General features: G+C 52.1%; 1 pseudogene; it reads left to right on the top strand.

Moving 5' to 3' along the window:
* The first annotated feature begins 1,364 nt into the window (after window positions 1-1,364).
* LOC123595654 lies at window positions 1,365-13,948 on the top strand (annotated as a pseudogene).
* The last annotated feature ends 1,480 nt before the right edge of the window (window positions 13,949-15,428 follow it).

A 15,428-nucleotide genomic window follows, 5' to 3' on the forward strand; every position in this document is an offset into this window, starting at 1 on the left:
CCTGGCTGAAGTCGGACGCTTAACCGACTGCACCACCCAGGCACCCCTTGTTTATCTTTTCAAAAAACCAACTCTTGGTTTCGTTGATCTGCTCTACAGTTTTTTTTAGATTCTATATTGTTTATTTCTGCTCTGATCTTTCTTATTTCTCCTCTTCTGCTGGGTTTAGGCTGCCTTTGCTGTTCTGCTTCTATTTCCTTTAGGTGTGCTGTTAGATTTTGTATTTGGGATTTCTCTTGTTTCTGGAGATAGGCCTGGATCGCAACGTATTTTCCTCTCAGGACTGCCTTCGCTGCATCCCAAAGCGTTTGGATTGTTGTATTTTCTTTTTCGTTTGTTTCCGTATATTTGTCAATTTCTTCTCTAATTGCCTGGTCGACCCACTCATTCTTTAGTAGGGTGTTCTTTAACCTCCATGCTTTGGGAGGTTTTCCAGACTTTTTCCTGTGGTTCATTTCAAGCTTCATAGCCTTGTGGTCTGACAGCATGCATGGTACAATTTCAATTCTTGTATACTTATGAAGGGCTGTTTTGTGACCCAGTATATGACGTATCTTGGAGAAAGTTCCATGTGCACTCGAGAAGAAAGTATATTCTGTTGCTTTGGGATGCAGAGTTCTAAATAGATGTGTCAAGTCCATCTGATCCAATGTATCGTTCAGGGCCCTTGTTTCTTTATTGACCGTGTGTCTAGATGATCTATCCATTTCTGTAAGTGGAGTGTTAAAGTCCCCTGCAATGACCACATTCTTATCAATAAGGTTGCTCATGTTTATGAGGAATTGTTTTCTATATTTGGGGGCTCCTGTATTCGGCGCATAGACATTTATAATTGTTAGCTCTTCCTGATGGATAGGCCCTGTAATTATTATAAAATGCCCTTCTTCATCTCTTGTTACAGCCTTTGATTGAAAGTCTAGTTTGTCTGATATAAGTATGGCTACTCCAGCTTTCTTTTGGCTTCCAGTAGCATGATAAATAGTTCTCCATCCCCTCACTCTCAATCTAAAGGTGTCCTCAGGGCTAAAATGAGTCTCTTGTAGACAGCACATAGATGGGTCTTGGTTTTTTATCCATTCTGATACCCTGTGTCTTTTGGTTGGCGCATTTGGTCCATTTACATTCAGTGTTATTATAGAAAGATATGGGTTTAGAGTCCTTATGATGTCTGTATGTGTACAGTGTAGCCCCCCCAAAAAGGGCTTCTGTGTTGGTGCACCCGAATCATCTGCAGAGACACAACCACCCACCCTTGTTGAGCCCTTTTGTGACTCTGCACCATTGTGGTCGCCAGGCTCTGGCTGCTGTGCTCCTCGGAGACGGTGGTGGAGGCACATCTGAGAAGAGTGTATCTGGACGAGTGAAGGGGTTAGGAGGAAATGTCGCTTACTTGCGCACTGTGCTTCCGGAAAGGCCTTTTCCGGAGAGGTCGCTCGGGAGCTGAGGCTGACCGAGCACTCTCCCAGCAGTCTGACTCCGAGGCCAAAGGCCGGGGTCAAGGAGGAGCTTGGCTTTGTTGTGAGCGATGGAAGCGGAAGCGGAGCCAGGTGAGGCACGGGCAGCTGGTGTTGGGACAGAACCTACCCCGTAAGGAGTTGGGTTTTCAGATAAGGGCCTGGGGTCGTTGTGTCCTCAGGGGGCAGGACCGGCATGATGTTGTTGAATTTTTTGAAAGCTGGTGCTGGTTCTGTGTGGATAGTGGGTTGGGGGAGGAGACAAGAATGGATGCAGTGTGGACGTCATTGGGTAGAGTGGCTCCTTCTATCGTGTGGGTTGAGCTCTAAGATTCGTGCTTTAGGCAACAGGTACAAGCCCCTCACATCACCCATCACATAAAGCACAGGACAGTGTGCGTCTTTATATCCTTTACAGAACTACGTAATGTGTAAAAGCAGCGTGTGTAATATTTACGTGTGTGGGTACAAGGCGTACACTAAAGCATTCACCTGTTCTGGAGAGCGTGGCAGGCACTGTACTAGGTGCTGAACGCTATGTGCTGCAGTTACCTCGCCCAGAGACGTATGTGGTTTTACGGAGAGCAATAGAAGGGCATGGGAGTGTGTGGTTCGGTGGAATAGGAGGAACGTGTGCACAGTGCGGCCGCAGGATGGCCGTTTTGTCCCATGGGTCGGCGTGGGTCAGACTCGGGGAGGCGGTTTTCCTTGGGAGGTTCGGCTGCCCTGTGTTCATGCACCCCACTCTGTCTCCCGGACGCCTTTCCAAGCACCTCGTAGTGAAGCTCCATCTGGGCGGACTGTGGGCTCTTGAGCTCCACACGGGCCACCACCCTCCTCCCCACACCTGTGCCTCCTCCTGGGAACAGAGCAGCTTGCTCCCTGGTCCGGTGGTCAGAAGCCAGGGAGATGGCTTTGCCTCTTTCCTGCTCTTCCCTCTCCCTGCTGGTCCGTGGGTCCTGTGGCGTGGAGCTTGCCTGTCTCAGAAGCCATCTGTGAGGTCTCTGGAGATCTGTACCCTGTCATCACTTGGGTGGACTCGGGGAGGGCCCGAGTCCTGCGGTCTTCCCTGCGCCGGCCCCACTCACCTCGCAGCAGCTTGGCTGTGGGGCGGGGGGCGCTTCCTGCTGTGCAGAGATGCTGGCGTCCTGCCCCATCCGTGTACAATACGCCTCGCTCTCTGAGAAGACGGCCTTTCTTTCTGAATCTGTGTCCTGCCTGCTGGCCCTTAGTGCCGGGTGTTGCCGAGCAACTTGGTCACTGACTCCTTTGGGGAAACACGTATGCCTTGTGTACGAGGACCGTCTAAACTTCTCCTTTTCTGCTCCTAGGTTGCTCAGTCAGTTAAGCGGCTGACTTTGGCCCCGTCATGAACTTTTTCTTGGCGAGGTAACCCCCGAGACGGGCTCTGAGCTGACAGCCCAGAGCCTGGAGTCTGCTTTCAATTCCTTGTCTCCCTCTCACTCTGCCCGTCCCCTGCTGCTCTCCGTCTCTAAGAAATAAAGAATGACATTAAAAAATTAAAACAGAAAATCTATTTCTAGTTTACTCTTTTCTGTTGTTCACAAAGGTCGTGCTTGCTTCGTTCTTCCCCAAGGATGAGTAGAGCTGACCGTGGAACAACTTGGTGTTCGGGGTTCCACCCTGCCCACGATTGAAAATCCGTGTATAACGTTTGGTCCCCAGAACACTTAACTGTTCAAACTCTCCTGTTGTCCAGTAACCTGAGTAGAAACAAAAACAGTGCATTAGCACCTGTGTCTTGTATGTGTTCTATACTCTATTCCTCGAGTCAAGTAATCGAGAGAAACAGTTTTACGTCACAGGGAAATAGGTGCACAGCTCTGCGCTGTATTGATCCCTAAGTGTATTCTCCGTTTGTTTCTAGAATGAATTGTCTATCAGAACCCACATCAGTGCTGCCTCAGGTGACACACTACGCTGTTGTTACGTGTATCATTAGCACTATGCGTCCGGAATGGGAGGAATTGGAAAGATTCCTGTGTATTCACGGATGTCACAATTCATGCGTTACCAGTGAAGGGTGAATGCTTCATGATGGCCTGGTGTAATCAGTACGATTGCTTCGTCATGGCCTAGGAGATACACGGGGGAATGAATGGTTACAAAGCTTTGCTAGCCTGCAGTTTTACAGCCCTATTCCTAATACAGCCTGGACACATTGTTACATTACAAAGACAGCCTGTGATAGTAGGCTGAGAGGCATCTTCTCTGGGCGGGGACAGAGAGAGGCCTGCCAGAAGGAAATGTCATGTTTGGAAAGCCAGGTTATGGAACAACACGTTATTCGTTTTCTGTCAGATCTTACTGCCCTTATGCCCGTGTGAGGATAGGCTGTCCGAGTGCACACAGTTCTCGCACACGATGTTCCTCCTGATGAACGCTTAGGTGGTGGTGACACACATGCGCCCCGGGCGGCCTGGCTGCATGCTCCCTCGATTTTCACGCACAGACGTGTGCATGGCAGGCGAAGTGGTTCACTGAGCACCTTGGTGAGGATTTGCTGTCTGGAAAGTGGGGGTGGGTCCTCACAAATGTGCTGATATGCAGACCTGCATGGGGTGGGGGGGACCCGCTAGCTGGGGCAGGCTTGGGCCTTGGGGCCCGGCGGTATGGGGGTGGAGGCGGGCACTGTCTGTGCAGCTTTCCAGAAGGGCCTTTCTGTTCCTGGCCAATGTTTCCGTAGACGGCTGGCTGGCTTTAGTCCCAGCGCCCTTGTCGTGGAAGGGTCCATGTGGGAAAGGAGCCGAGACTCTGCCGGATCACTCCTGGTGGCAGCGTGCTTTCCAGCGATGACACTTCCATGCCGCCTTCCTCGCCCTCCGTCTGCTTCGCCAGATCTCCTCTCTGTGCTGTCTTCTTCTGTGACCTCCTCTGGGCTTTTCTCTGTGCGCGTGACCTTCTGTAGGATACGCCTTTTGAATCCCTGCATCCCCCAACTCTTTTTCTTTTTCTTTTTGCCATATGCACAGTCTCATTCATGAGTTTCCTGATTGGCTGTGTCATAGGTCCTGGAAATCACGCACGTCGTATGGACAGTCATCTCTAGCAGGGATTTCTTGATTGTGTTGGGCTTGATGGTTTTCCCAGAGTGTTTTGTAACGTCCCTTGGCATCTTCCTGACTTTCATAATGTTCCCTCTGTGGCGGTTCTCTTTGGTAGCATTGACTGTCCTTCTTGTAAAGTGCCTGTGTCATGAGCCTCACAGATCCTCGTGGCCCCTGGTCCGCAGGCTGACTGAGACCCGCTGCGCTCCGGAGCGAGTGAGCCGCCAAGACACGATTGGTGGTGACCCGTGGGGTTCTGGGTGGCCAGGACTTTGTCCGATGTCAGAAGAACTTTGGAGGACAGTCCCTTGCTTTCAGCGTGCTTCCTGAGTTGAGGGACAGAGCCGGGATGGAACTGGTCCGGGGCAAGGGCTCTGGCTGTGCAGCCAGACCACTGGCCACTGGGACTTGTTGCCTTCAGGACCCTGGGGTGAGCTTCCTGCACAGGGCCAGCCGCCCTGATCACACCCCCGCCTGTATCCGCTCAGTCGGTAGCTGCTTCACCCCTTCCCACCCAACATCTTGGTGCTCACTTGTCTTTCTCGTGAATAAATGTCGTTTGTGGCATTTTCCCCCCGACGGGGCACCTCCTTCTGCACGAAAAACCTGTGCAGGCAGCCATGGTCTCCTCAACTGATTTTCTTGGGTTTTCACTTTTTGTGTTGGAGAGGTCGACATGCGGTGGATGGTAGTTCCTTCTTCTCTGCAATCTTCTCTGGGGCGTCTGGGAAACCGTGTGCTTCCTCTTCGTGGTAGAAGCTGCTTCTCCTATCGTCTGGACCATTTTAAAAGCCAAACCCCTTTCTAAAAGCACCAAGCTATCCTGTGCCTGCAGTGAAATGTGCCAGTTTTCGATCCTTCCCTTCCTTCTGCCTTACGTCGTGATGTCAGGTCTTCACTTGTCTTGCAGTTTGAGTTGAGTCTGCAGGTGTGCCCGTCTCACAGCAGTCCTACATCCACAGAGATGCCACATCTTCCACGCGAGACACAAAGCTGTCTCACAAATAGCACCAGGTTTTTGCATGGGCTGGGGTAGCTGCAACGAGAGCTTCGAGAATTTCCCTTTCTTTGTGCCTCCGTGGTCCTCACGCTGGCCGGCTGGCAGCTGCAGCTGTGGACCTCGGTACATGTCAGGCCATTCAGCCTTTTCTTGTCATACCACGAGTCTTCTCTGCATCGCGGGAGCACGTCCAGCATCCCTGGGGACACTTCAAACGGGTCCCAGGCTGTAATTCAGGTTCATGGTATTGCCCTTAACACGGCGAAAATGACGCAGGAACCCTGAGAAATCACTTTTCCTGTGGTGCTTGATTTACTGGAGAAAGGAAGTGCTTACCAAGAGCCGAGTAGCAGATTTGTGGATTCGTGCAACACTTGAGGGGACCTCAATAGCAACAGGAGGTGGTGCACACTTCCCCCAGAGGACAGCGTCTGCTACAGCTCGTGTGATGCGGTTAGGACTTAATCCTGCGTCTCCACGTTTGTTTGCCTTTCTCTTGACTGCAAATGGCACCATGTAGGTACGGTCAGTTTCTGTGTGCAAGATGATACGTTTTATCTTGTGAGAGTAGGTTTGTGTATGTTTTCCCGATAGGAAATGCTCTCATAGCCTACTATCTGCGTATATTTCATGCACTCCTGGCCTCCCTTTTACTTACTAGTTTTGATACTTCGTAGCTGCTCAGCTCATCTGCCAGTCTTGCCAAACGTCACACATCTCCAGAAAAGTTTCCAATGTATTTATTGGAACAAAAATCCCCACATAGAAATGGGCCTGCACAGTCCTACATCAAGGATCAGATAGGCTTCTGTGGGTTCACCTTGTCAAGTCAGATTGCAAGGAACGTGGTCAGTTCTGTGGTAACATTCCCGTTGATTTGGAAAGGGCTGACAACGTTTATTTATCGTGACCTGGCTGAAGTCGGATGGAAAGGGCTGATTTATGAAGGAACTTGAAGTATGTCACCAGTTTGTACTTGGATTTTCTAGAATTGCTGAAATCAACCACTCTCTCTTTGGAATGTCAGTTGATAAGTAAACCTTATCCCCTCATTTGTCCTACAGAGACAAAAGCTCTGGGGCGCCTGGGTGTCTCAGGGCGTTAAGCGTCTGACTCTTGGTTTCAGCTCAGGTCATGATGTCATGGTTCACGGATTGAGCCCTGTACCGGGCTCTGCGCTCGACTGACTGCAGAGTGTGCGTCCACCTCCTTGGAGCCCACCTGTACGCCATGTCCTGGTCGGGCGCCCAGTATTGGCGAGAGAGAAGCCCCACGCGGGGTGGTGGGCCCTGGCATCACTCTCCTCAGAAACCCTTCCTCCCTAAGATTTCCTGCTTGACTAAGGAAAGAAGTCGTAAACTCGCCCTTTCGCCAAGAGTCCTACCATCCTTTGTGAAAAGTCCATTGGGTATGGTTGAGTCTGATTGAGCCAGGTGTTCAGGCTAAGACAGCAGCTTTTGAGTACCGTCAGCCTTTCCCCACTGCCGCTCCACAAGCCTGCTTGCCAGACGAGGCCAGAGGCCGGGGACGGGCAGGAGGCTTCTCGGCCTGTTGCTCCCGAGTCAGCAGAGTTCCTGAGTCCTAGACCTGCCAGGCACCTGAAAATGTCTGTCCCCTTGAGTGTCGGTCCCTCCGAAAATCCCCGGGACTCCTGTGGGTGGTGAGGAGGGGACTGGTGTGTGTGATGCTACTTGAGGGTGGTGGGTGCTGGGACTCTGGAGGGCCACGGAGGCCTGGTGTGCTCTGGTAAAGACCCCCTGTGTCTCTCCACTTTTGTCCCCTCGCCGACCCCAGGAGTGTGCAGCTCTCGCTGCAGAGCTCCACACCTGCAGGGAGCAGCTCGTGCAGAGAGAGGAGGAGATCGCCAACCTGAAGGCGGAGAGAAACAACACCAGGGTCAGTAGGCGCACTGCCAGTGTCTTTAAACACAGGACACCATTCGCTCCCCTTGTCCACGTGTCCCCGTGGAGTTGGCCGGGACCTATTGTTCTCAAACCTTGTTTGATCCGTGAGGAGGAGTAAGGCTATTTTAACACATTCGAGGGGGTGGCTCCCTACCTGGGAACTGAATTGAAGGGATTCAGACTTGGTTTTGCATTTGGTGACCTTGAGGCCCGGAATTGAAGGTGTTCTTGAAACACGGTTTTCCTTTTGCCTCTCCCGCCAGCTGCTGCTGGAACATTTGGAGTTGCTCGTCTCCAGGCACGAGAGAGCTCTTCAAAAAACAGTCATACGGCGACAGGCGAAGCCTCCGGCCGGCGTGTCCAGTGAGGCGGAGGTGCTCAAGGTGCTCAACTCCATATTGGAGAAGGACAAGACCGAGGCTGAAACGGTGTGCCTAGCCACGGCGGTCCTCAATTTGTGCACATGCTGTGTGTTGTGGGCACACTTTGTGTGTTTGTGTGACTGGAGTTTCCTTTTCATCTTCTCGAATTCTTGTAAGAAGACAGGTCTGTATGGTCAAAAAGCAGTAGTTGGTGGCAATGTTGTGTGTATCGATTGGCTAGTACAAATTGCATAATGTAATTTCTTTCGGGGAAGATTTGTCTCCCATGTAAAATTGAAAGCGGTTAACAGGCAAGTTTGTGAACAGGAGCATCCGTGAAAACCCTTCCCAGCATTCTGTCATGTTATTTGAGGCGAAGGGGATCTTAGGGTAACTGTATAGTAAGGACTAACGAAACACCTCTGTGTACAAACTCAATCCCTTTGTTTTTCCAGGTAAGAGAGCAGTTACGTGTGGCACTGGAGGGGTGTAGTTTCGTAGAAGAAGAATTAGGGGCCACACGCAGAGTTCAGCTCCAGACCTCATCCCAGGATTTGGTTGGAGGGGGTTTCCTTTTTATCCATTGTTTTTAAAACAACATATGAAGACTAGCAGTGGGGGCCCTCACACGTTGCTTCCCTTTCTGAGTTTCAAAGGTGCAGAGCCAGATGAAAGAGCTCCTGGCTACCCTGTGCACTCTCGTGGCCAAGCTGGAAGAGGACCTGGACGTCTCCAGGAAAGACCTCATCCTTTCGGAAGCAATGAACACCATATTACAAAGAGATGTCCGTGAAGTGAGTGTCAGTTGAAGTGGCCACGCCGTCGTCGAGCCAAACGTGGGGTGTTTGGTTCGGCCTTGCCCAGCGTGTCCTTCGTCTCCCACGGGTTTTGAACGTTTGGAGTTTGGTAGAAGTAGCAGCAGAACGGGACGTGACTCCGGGGCCTGGGCGGGCTGCCTCCCCGTCTGCGTGGTGGCATCTGTCCTCCCTGGGCTCTCCCCTGCAGAGGCCTGGCGGGCAGGCGGCGGAGTGGCCTCGGGTGTGGAGTGTGGGCCACCTGAGCTCGGCCCATGCCGTGCTCTCGGTCCGTTTTGGGAACACACTCGGCACGTAGGAACCAGCGTGGTGCTGCCAGGTCGCTTCCGGGGGCACGACCGTGCGAGGGCGGCTCTGCCGAGGGGCCGTCACGGCCGCCTCTGCCGCCCTGCCCTCCTCCCGGGGGTTCCGTGCTCCTGGTCGTGGCGGTCAGAGTGAGCGAGGGGCAGCCCGCTGGTCCCGGTGTAAGGTCATGGAGGAGTGCGGCCGCTACTGCACGTGTGGTCGTCGATGGGAATCTGATCATTGTCACAGAAACTAGTAAGGGTAGGATGGTTTCTCTGTGCCTCCTCCTGTCACTGTGAGCTGCCCTTTGCAGACAGTCCCCGCACACCCCACCCCCAGCCCGGCAGTGCCACCTCGGGAAGACCCTGTCAGACCCTCGAGGGTGTACGTGCACGAGCAGTCTGTTTAGTACCTTAGTGTGGGTGAGGTCGTGTCAGAATTTAAAACAAAAGTATTTGCAGAAATTATATAACCCGTTCAGTGAAGTTGTTGTTTGGCAAAGGTGGGGAGAGACCCCTCAGCAGAGTTCAATATGCAGAGAATTCAGAAAATCATTTCTTAGGACTCATCACTTTCACTCTTGAGCCTGCTGACATAAATTGCTTAGTAAACACGGAGGGCTGGAGGAGGAATCCTTCGGGTGGTGGACAAGAAACGCAGGGCAGGACGTCCTGGTTCCATTTGCAGTGTCAGATAGCATGGGATACAATGTTGTTACAGGGTTAGGCTATAGAAGATGACTTCCAGTTATATGAAAGGTGGAGTTTGGCTTCCATTTGTTAACCCTGCTGCTTCAACTTTGTGGTCATTGGATGAGATTTCATCCACCTTTTCCCCGGAAAAAGGATGGTTGTCTCATGGTGTGTGCCTCCAGAGGCAAGTCGCTGTTGTGTGCAAAGCTCTACGGTGTCCGGAGGCAACCGAGGTTGTGACTTCCGGGAGACTCTATTATCCGTTTGTCTTTGAACACATGGGAAAGAATAAGCCTGGGTAACTGGTCAGAATCCCGAGCAGCCTCCGCACTGTCGGCACAGAGCCTGACGCGGGGCGCCAACTCACAAAGCGACACCGGCTGAGCCACCCAGGTGCCCCGAGGATGCTACTTTTCTGTTTGTTTGGAAAATGAGGACTTCGCCCGGTTTTTGTGTCTGGAGTGTGTTAATGTGTCGTACGCTGATTCTTTCCCTGTTTTCCCTCTGAAATACCTGCTGTAGGCCACGGCCCAGAAGGAAGACATGCAAGAGAGGATCACTACCCTTGAGAAGCGCTGCCTCAGGGCACAGCAGGAAGCCACCTCTCTGCACGACCTCAAGGATAAACTTGAAAACGAGATCGCAAAGAAGGACTCTCTGCATCGACAGGTCGTTGGTTTCGTTGAACTTCATTCCACTTTTATTAATTATTTTTGAGAGAGGGAGCCAGAGTGAGAGAGAGAGAGCGAGCGAGCATGAGCAGTGGAGGGCCAGAGAGGGAGAGAGGGAGACACAGAATCCAAAGCAGGCTCCAGGCTCTGAGCTGTCAGCACAGAGCACGAGGCGGGGTTGACCCCATGAGCTATGAGATCATGACCTGAGCCGAAGGTGGACGCTTAACCGACTGAGCCACCTCGGCTTCCCTAAAAGTCCTTTAACAAAAAATCTCGTGTCTATGTTTTCCACGTTGAAGTTTTCCGCGTTTTTGGTCAAGAGGGAGAGTGTTTTTGTTGAATAATGGTACACTTCCAAAAAGAACTCAACTGGCATCAGGCATGCTCTCAGAAGCTCTGTGCTGGCTGATGTGCCCACCTCAGAATGTCCTATGTAGCGAGCCCTCGGACCACAGTATAAATATGTTTACGAAGGGTTAGGACCGAACCCTTCTCTCCTTAACTGGTCAGGAAGCACGAGCAAGCTCCTCCAGAAGATGGGTTTTCTTTAATGTGTGGGAACTTTGTTGAAGATACTGAAGAAGAGCAAAGAGTTGGGCAAGACATGTTTTGCGTAGTGAAACGAGGACCAAGGCAGTGGGTGACTCCTTGCAGAAAGGAAAGGGTTACTCTGAAGCACCTACCAAACTGTTGGCTTCAGTCAGAACTAACAGTAGATCTCTGCATTTAGATTTTGTTTCACTTTATTGAAAATGGAAACGGAGAGAAGACTTGCTACACTTTGATGCTTTGCCTTCATTTCCTAGACTGAGGCTCAAAACCGCCAGTTGCAAGAGCGCCTGGAGGTGGTGGAGCGGAAGCTGCAGCAGACCCAGAGGAAGGCCAAGTCGCTGCCCGAGGTGGAAGCCGAGCCGGCCCAGAGGGTGGCCACCCTCTGCAAGGTGGGGCCCCCGTTTCCTTCTGGGTCCCATGGTGGGAATGTCATTTTCATGGCGGTCCGTTCTTGTATCTCATCTCTCACCGGTAACGTCGGCGTGCCAAATTCCACGAACCGGCTGAGATCTGGTTTCGGTGCTACTTTGTCTGAGATTGGAATGCTTTTCAAACGGCAGGCATCATCCCCAGTTTTGTTCCCTCCGGTTTTGTCCGACGTGTGCTGTTTGCCGTTGGTTGCATCCAAGACTCACTGCTTTTCAGAGTTAAGTCAGCGACTCAAAGCTCAAGATAGTAGCCTTGGGTAAGAGAAGGACAGGGGTGCCTGGCTGGCTCAGTCAGTGGAGCTTGGGACTCTTGATCTCAGGGTCATGAGTCTGAGCTCCCCGTTGGGTGTAGAGCTTACCGAAGGAAAAAAAAAACAAAAAAAGCATAGAATTTTTCCGAGAAATGAGAAAATCCTATCCTCTTTTAAACAGAATCGTTTTTATGTGAAACATTCTTAAATGTTCATTTATTTTGAGACAGACAGAGAGAGCGAGCATGGGCACATACATGAGCAGGGGAGGGGCAGAAAGAAGGAGATAGAATGCCATGTAGGCTCCATGCTATCAGCACCGAGCCTGACACAGGGCTCGAACGCCCAAACCTTGAGTTCATGACCTGAGCTGAAGCCAAGAGTCAGAACCCGACTGACTGCGCCACCCAGACACCCCTGTAAGAAATAAATCTTTAAGGAATTCCCTCGGAGGTTCCACAAATAGAGTCGAGGAACGTGCCCGACACAGTCCCTGCCCTCCCAGTTCTCACAGCCCTCACCACCCACAGAGGAAGGCAGCAGTTGAAGAGGGAGTTTCCAGATATGATGTGGTCGGTGCTGGGATCGAGTGATGCACACAGGACTAGGGAGCCCGTGACTGGGCAGCCAGTCCATCCTTCCAGAACCTGGGCTGAGGGAACCTGTAGCAGGGAGCCTGTCGGTGCTTCTGTGTCACCGGTTCGAGTGCAGTGAGGGTCCCAGTGGGAAGGGGGTGGGGTCGTCACGGGATAATGACCCTCAAGGCTGCCATCAAGTCGGGCAGGCGGCATTGGGCGCCCACAGGCCCAGGCTCCAACAGAGCCTCTCCTCCTTGGTGATCTGCATGTCAAGTCTCCGTTTCTTTTCTCGCCTGTCCTGTCTCCTGTTCCTGGTCAGCCGTGTAGCCCGACCCTTTGTCTTTGGACACTCTGCTGCTGAGGAAGCTAAATTGTTGGAAGTAACTTCCCAGCTTAGGAAGGCAGCACGCCTGTTTGCTCTTTCCGCTTGCTGCTTCCTCCTGTCCGTGCTGAGTGGACAGGGGTGTCTCCCGGGGGACGAGGCACCGTCCAAGGATCCGGGACCCGGGGTGGGGACGAGACCATTGCCTACCCCCGGTCACCAGCATGGAAGCCCACTGCTTCCCACTGGCAGGCATGAGGCCTGTAGGGACTGTGAGCAGGCAGAAGGCCGCTCACAGCATGTCGTGCGTAGGCACAGCGTGTGGTGTGGGGCAGCCAGCTCTTCTGACCCCGCTGTCGCCCACAGGCCGAGCAGAGGCGTGGCAACATCGAGGAAAGGCTGCGCCAGATGGAGGCCCAGCTGGAGGAAAAGAACCAAGAACTGCAGGGGGTACGTGTCCGAGCGGAGCAGCCGCTTTTCTGTTGCCTGCTCCCAAGGAAAGAGGTGCCAGCAGGTGTGGCTTAGAGATGAGGAAGCCCGAGCCTGGAGGGACTGTCCATTGCCTAGCCTGCGGGTGTGTCCTGTGGGCTCTTCCTCTTCCCTGGGCCCCCCGACTGCAGGGCACATGTGTACTCCGTACCCCACGGCCCTCCGCCCGGCAGGAGCCCCTGAATCCTGCCGGCCTGTCCTCGCCGCTTCTGTTTTGGGTTAATTCAGGATATGCGGTAGAAACAAGTTTTTAAACCATACGATCGATGAGAGTTCTATAAAACACAGACCCGTGAACCTTGCGGTTACGTTCGGAAATTACTTGAGGTAAATACAAGTTTCCATTACAAAACGTTCAGGAGATGTGTGAATTTCACGAAAAACAGGTGAAAGTCTTTCTCACCACTGAATCTTTCCCAAAGTGGATTTTTTTTTTAATCTTTCGGTTTTGTCAATGGATTCATTTCTTTCCCCCTGAGGCCAGATCCGAGCTTCTGTTTCCGCCCCGGAATATTCCTCCTCCCGTGTGTAGATGAGCTGATCCCCTTAAGAATATGCTCTTTCCTGCATGTGCATCTGCCTCCTGAGCCCATCTGAGAGCTAATAATGAGGACATTCGTGAGGGCCCATGCGTGTTTTGTTTCCCAGAAACAAAGGGACCTGCTAAGTGATGACCCCTGGGAAGCAGGTTCCTGCGTTTCTGTGCCCCGCTAGGTCGGTGCTGGCAGTGACGCACAAGCACGCCAAAGAGTGCCGTGGGAAGGGGCAGCCGAGGACGGCGTGCGTGTGGGTCACACCGCTGGTCATTCGCACGCCTGAGCCGGTGTTCGCACTTTGGCTTGAAGCCTGCGTCTTCTCTTTCAGGTAAGGCAGAGAGAAAAACTGAAGGAAGAGACTAATCAACGTCTCTCAGACACGATCGACCAACTCCTTGACGACTCGGACCAGCGTCTGAAGCGTCATCTGAAAGAGAGAATGGCTGCCGTGGAAGATAAGGTAGGACATGAGAGACAGCGGCTGAGTGCCCCCGTCCTCACAGAGGAGACGCTCACGTTGTGATCCTGAGGAGCAGCGTGGAGCAGAGGCTAACAGCCACTGTAGAAAGTAGAAATGATTCTTTCACGCGGAAAAACTGCAGGCTGTTAGCCACTGTCTGCGTTAAGTTCCCAGTGTCCTGTCCCTGCCCGACGTATGTGTGCGGGAAGGTGCGTCTCACTGTCTAGAAGAGGAGTATGGTCTGGGGAGAGCCCGAGAGTAAGTATTTTAGGCTTTTACTAACTGAGACGTAAGGAGTAAGCTAGCTTCATGCTAATCAAAGATGGGCACAGAACCAGCCATAGGCAGTATATAACTAAGGGGAGGGGCCGTGTGCCGATAACCCTTTGTTGCTAGGACCCGGCGGTGGCTGGATGTGGTCGGCAGGCCCTCGTTTGCCACCCCTGTGCTGGAACCTTCGGCCTGGTTCTTGTCTGGGGAGCTAATTTCTACCTCTTTTGTCCAGACGGACCGCTAGGAGTGCGCAGTTGTGTCAAGCACTTAACCAGCTGAAAACAGAGTTTCTCCTGTTCCATCTCCTGCCTTCCCTCTTTTCATCTGGGTTGGAAAGAGTCTAAGGCTGGACTCTTACACCATCATAACGGATACACTTGAGGTGTAACGGGAGGGAAGCAGTATCATAGGATCTCTGTGAGAGAAGCTCTGGTGGTGACAGTTGGACGCAGACCTGATACTACCGGTTCTGGTTACACCTGTGTCCCTGTAGATGAGCCCAGAATCTTCCCTCAGATTGGCACTTGCAGACACCAGTGAGCAATGCTAATTACACGGCACACTTGTTTTGGGTAAAACCCATCATGAGGTGCGTTATTATACCCCACGTGAGGTTCTACCTTGATCACTGGGGCCAGCCTTTCGGTAGAATAGTTGTATGTGAGATTGGAAGTATATGTACGAAACTTAGGTCAGGTTTCCCAAGTGACTGAGGCATCACAGACCCTAAAAGCTAGTACAAACCAGTGTACCTGCTGCAAGTAAACTTAGGAACCTGTCACACTTACAGTCAGACGGTGATCCGTGAAGAAATTGCACATGGACAAAGTATGAGTAAAGGCTGTTACTGCAGTTTCACAGACAGCATTTCACTCTGTGGTCATGTGACCCTGATCGTTGGTATGGCCATCCGCTCCATGCCTTGTCTGTGGCGCTGCGTTATCGTAAAGAGAAACGTAGGCATGCTCTAGCATGTGGAACGTTTGAAAGAATCAACACTAAAGGACTGTCAGTACCTTTCTCAGAAGTCTCTGTTAGGAGAAGTTGGCAATCTGAAACCAGTTAGAAGAAACGCAACGTGAGAAGGTATTTCCATCTCTCACTCATTCAGTGATCGGTTGAGACTGGAAAGGAGCAGGTGTCCTGTGGGGCTCACACTTCCTCCAAGGCGAGCCACCAATGTGCTTTCGAGCGGCCCCACGCTCGCAAGTCTGAATAGCACGCATGTGGCGGACTTGGAGCCGAGCAGCCTGTGGGGTTCAGATTTCTGAGTCCCTTCGGGGGT

This window comes from Leopardus geoffroyi (assembly GCF_018350155.1).
Source record: "Leopardus geoffroyi isolate Oge1 chromosome D2 unlocalized genomic scaffold, O.geoffroyi_Oge1_pat1.0 chrD2_random_Un_scaffold_58, whole genome shotgun sequence".
Lineage (NCBI taxonomy): Eukaryota > Metazoa > Chordata > Mammalia > Carnivora > Felidae > Leopardus > Leopardus geoffroyi.